Here is a 5409-nt window from a genome sequence, read left to right as displayed (position 1 = left end):
TTAAGCTACACAAGCTTTTAGTTGCACGTCCATTGTGTCAGTATAGTTTTCTGTTTACTTGTACACAGTCGAATGTGTTTGAACTTGAAAAAGTAAATCATTCTATAATCGCCAGATTTGGGATGAGGGTATTAGAAAAATACTTCCAGAATCTTCTGCAGATGAAAGGGTGTTTGTGGTCATTTCAGATGCTGCTCCCTATATGATGTTGTTGTTGTGGTCTTCAGTTCTGAGACTGGTTTGATGCAGCTCTCCATGCTTCTCTATCCTGTGCAAGCTTCTTCATCTCCCAGTACCTACTGCAACGTATATCCTTGTGAATCTGCTTAATGTATTCATCTCTTGGTCTCCCTCTACGATTTATACCCTCCACGCTGCCATCCAATACTAAATTGGTGATCCCTTGATGCCTCAGAACATGTCCTACCAACCGATCTCTTCTTCTGGTCAAGTATTGCCACAAACTTCTCTTGTCCCCAATCCTATTCAATAAGCAGGAAAAGCCCTCTGAGTATTTTATCTCAATTTGATTCATACAACTGCTTTGCTCATTGAGTACATTGCCTTACAGAATAAATACGTTCCACATTTGTGAATGTAAATAAACTGATTTCATCCACAAAGAAATTGTTTCTAAAGGCTCCTGCTCGCATCAAGACTTACAAAGAAAAACTGTCAAATGTGCCTTTACCTTCTGAAGCAGTGGTAACCTGTTGGGGTACATGGGATGAAACGGTGTTGTTTTACAATGAACATTTCAAGGCCATTAGAGGGGTAGTAAATGAATTTGATAGTGCAGAGGCCTAGACAGTTTGCCATTGCAAGGAAGCTTTTAATGATTGTGGTATTAAAAAAGACATTGCTGTGGTTAGCACTCATTTTTCCCATAGACCTGCAAGTATTAAAAAGCTTGAAACTCAAGGTCTGGCATTGAATGAATCTATTCAGTTAATGAATAAAATTATTTGAGTGAACTCCTCATTGTTGGAGGTATTCCCAAGAAAACTTAAAGAAAAGTTTGAAAACATTTTAAACAATAACCCAGTCTTTGTACCCTTGTGTCAAATTGATAATTTTATTAATGGGATGGGTGAACTTTTACCAGAAACAATAAGTGCCAACATAGCACCCAAATTCAAATACTGCCCAGTGACCTCAGTTGATAAAGAGGTCCTTTTGTGCTTACAAAAATGTTTTGAGTGATTGAAGACACAATCTTACTACTGAACATTTGGAACAGTACTTGGTCGTTTATGTTTACATTTGTAGAAAAATTTAAAATAAATTGTAAATGATCCTTTGGTCCAATAGTAATAATTAAAAGTTAATGATGTTCAAAAAAATTCGTGATTTTATGTTGTTTTTTACATAAAACATGCCCCTCTGCAAGCGATATATCTCAAAGTTGGACCTGTACATATCAATTCTTTCACTGTGACTCACTCACATAGGATTCACTTGTTACTGAGAATCATAGCAAAGAAGGAACAATTCTTGAAACATGGTGTGCATCTTCATTTTGCAAATTTTTATAAAATAGTCCCAGAAAGGCCCCCTTCCTAACCTCTACCAGAAAGTATTCAGAAAATGATATCAGCATTCTAAATGTACCATTTTTCATGTGGCTTGCGCTCTTCCTCATAACTGATATGCACAGGTTCAACTTTGAGATATAATGCACTACCATGTTTTCTTTATTATTTGATCTTGCATATTTCGACACTTTTCAAGAATTTTTCATGCATATTTTAAGGTTTCTATGATACATATAATCTGGTCTGTAGTTGTCATGATTTGTGCTGTCTCAGACTTCAAAATCTGTTGGTTCACCATTGCCTCCTGAGCTACTGCCTTTACATACTGGTTCAGCACAACAATCATAGCCAAATAATGTGATAAATTCTTGATTATATTTAAGACATATCGATTCCCTGCCAGTGTCTGTAAAAGTGATCTGAGGATGTCCATACCAATCATGTGGATGTTTATGTTGGCCTCTAGCAATCTCTGTCATGCAATTTGCTAATGGCTGAGCTCGGCTGTTTGCACACAGGATATGCAGTTTTCACAAATTACTCCACGTACTGCTTATGTGTTTTCCACCAATAATGTTCTACAATATGATGCTCAGTAGTTTGACAACCTCCATGCCCTGTTAACTTGTTAACTTACAGTGTCTTTAAAATTAGTTGTGACTTGACATTTGGCTCATCAAAGAGGATGTGATGTCATTGCCCAGGTAACAGCAAAGGTGAGCTGGTTTTTGCTACCACACTGCCAGTGGTTCAGCTGATAAAGCACCCATGCTGCCACATGGGGGATAAAGAGTACCACACTGTGTCATGCTTCAGATTCTTCTGCATTCATTAGCTCTTTTTGTGAATTGGTAATTCTTGTCACCAAAGTGTTCTGCAGTAGTCAGAGGTTGTGGACGAGTGTTTTCGTGTTGGCATTGTGTTTGATAATATCTGTGCAGCTTGTCTGAACATAAGATTTACAGTAAAAGAGGTCATCCAAGAACACATTCACCGGCTATGAAGATAACTGTCTGTGGAAGGGTAATTCCGATCTGTGGTGAGAGTTGTGAATTTATGTGCTGCACTTATCATTCATCAATATACGGCACTGAGAACTGTCGAGGAGAAGGAAAAGTAAGGAACACATGAGTGATGAAGCAACACCAGGTTATTCTTTATTTGAAACTCCAGGCAAAAAAATATGTTATGACAGATGGGTAACAAAGATGGACACATTCCAGCACGATGCAATTTAGAGACATGTCGTGTGCTTATTGTGAGTGCAAGGAATATCCTACTTTTTTCAGTCTCAAAGAAGCAGAGCTGTTCAATGTGAGTAGTTCACCACTTCAAAACTGTTTCCACAAGCTTGGTTTCTGGTGCAAAAATTTTTTGTCTTAGACAGTTATCATTGAGAGAAGTGACATAGTGGTGTGGAGAGGCCTATATCTGCTGGCTCTGCTCATGGCATCATTCCAAACTGTTTATTGCTGTTCCATTCCAGGAAGCAAAGCAATCAGTCTTCCTCCATATCATGCTCATTTAAATCCTATTGAGAGCATATGGGCTCAGGTGAAAGGTAGTCTGTCAAAAAACAACAAGAACTTTACACTCAGTGAGGTTTAAATGAAGACAAAAGAAGTCATCGCAGGTGTTACCTCTCAGGATTGGTTTCGAGTTGTCAGCCATACGTAGAAGGTAGTGGAAGAGATGTGGATTCATGAAGGATTGCTGGAAGAACAGATTGAAGAGATGGTAATTTCAGTTGGTAACATTACCAGTTACAAGGATGAAGGCAGTGACGGTTCTTCCCTTAGGGAAGCTCCACTTACGCCATAACTATGAGTATGTATAAAAAAGAGCATTGATTTAAGTGCTCTGTTAATTATTGTCATTTCTTTACCACCAAAGTATGTCTGCCTGGCGGCTACTAATGTTCACGATGTAAGATAGGCATGGTCTTATTGCCGGCCACTGATGTGCTCGGCACGTGCTGTCAACTGTGGTCCCCCCTACTCGCCCTGCATTGAACTGTCAAAAGTTGCAACTAATTTTAAACGCACTATAGAGTATTGGGCCTGCCTCAAGACTTCATCATGTACACTCACTGGCACACCTATATATCGTCTGTCCTTACTTTGTATAATGTTTCATCACCATCAAAGAACTGGACTTGCTGAAAACAGTTGACATTATTAGTCAGTGACCAGCCTTACGCTACATGTTTGCATAAATACCAACATATTACACTGTTTGCACTTTACAACTTAATCTGTCTTCATTGTCATTTGTTTTTCTGGGACAGTGTATTGCTTCAAAATCAAACTCATATACCTCATCAGGTTCAGTGATTTGTTGTATCTTTAAGGTCCAGCAGTCATTTTAATGGTGCCTGATCTGTTATGACTTTGAAATGCCTACCATATAGGTAGCAACAGCAATATGTGATGCCACAAAACAGGGTGAACATCTCATTCTATGTAAATGAGTACAGCAGAGCCCTGGTAATTCGAGCTAATTGGGACTGATGCTACCTCGAATCACAAAAAAACTCAGATAGTACGGAAGTATCACTGAATCAAGTGGTAAATCATGAATACATGTTTAATGAGTGTATTAATGATGAAAAATAAATAAAAAACAACATAGCACATACTTGTGTTATATGTACATATATGGGCTCACTTTTTCAAGTTGAACAAATAGAAATTACATTTTAAAGAAATTGTCTATAGCCCTGTGTTTTAAAACAGGACTTCATTTTTTAGCAGCAGTGTCATGCCGTCTTTTAAGAATCATGGTGTCAGTAAGAGTAGACTCTGCTTGCTACTCGATATAATGCAATGCTACAACTAGCGCTGTCAAATCCTCAGTGTGATTGATCACTGGTACAATTTCTTCAGGCAGTTCCTTGTTGTCACTCTGTTAATTGGGTTCACTAATCATTTCAACAATTGCAAAATTGATCACTTCAAACTGTTCATAACCATTCATCCATTCAAAAAGAGCACTCAACATTTGCATTTTCACATCCAGCAAATGTCCTGTCAATGGTAGATCATCTTTGTCTGTACTGTGGGTGTCTATTTCATTCTGTAAATTTTTGTTCCAATATTTTTTAGTGTCTCCCCTTTATTTCAGATCATGAGTGAGCTCTGCAGTAAATTAAACTTATTATTTTCTAAATAAATTCTTTGATAGTTCCTTCACCTTCTGTTGTCTGCAGAAGTGTCTGAAGCATATGATGACAACACCTTTCTTTCAAGCATTGTAAACACTTTGGTCCATAGGCTGTATTAAACTTGTCATGTTAGGAAGTAAGAACAATGTGGAATACCATTACATTGTAATTCTTCCTCATCAGGGTGTGAACGAGCTTTGTCGAATGTTAGCATTTGCTTTGGAAGGCAAGCAATTTTTCTTTGGGTATCTTTGGGCCTCTGGAACAAAATATTTAAAAAACTACGTCTTAAACACATTGTTGTCTATCCAGCAGATTTTTGGTGGGCATATGTAACAGGTAGTGCAGAAGCAGTGCTCAGCAGACTTCTTTATTACTAGCAGCTTCTGTTTATGGCCTCCACCTGCCTTCGATGAAACAAGAACTGTTAACTTCCCTTTATATTATTGGTAGCCTGGGGTATCCTTTTCTTCTTTTGAGGCTAGAGTTTTACATGAAAGAATTTTGTAATTTAACTCTGTTTCATCAGTTATACAGTTGATCAGTTGTAAGGTTTTTTGTGTGTAATTTTTCTTAATTTCTCCCAAAATTTTGTAACAGTTTGAGAATCTGCAGAAAGTTTTACACCACAATTTCAAGCTGCCTCTCAATACTTTCAAGCTGCTTTACCCTGTATCACTTCTTCTACCTATCCACCCATCCCGAACTTGC

This window comes from Schistocerca gregaria, chromosome 6, assembly GCF_023897955.1.
Source record: "Schistocerca gregaria isolate iqSchGreg1 chromosome 6, iqSchGreg1.2, whole genome shotgun sequence".
In the NCBI taxonomy this organism is placed as follows: domain Eukaryota; kingdom Metazoa; phylum Arthropoda; class Insecta; order Orthoptera; family Acrididae; genus Schistocerca; species Schistocerca gregaria.
Note: the sequence above shows the minus strand (reverse complement) of the source record.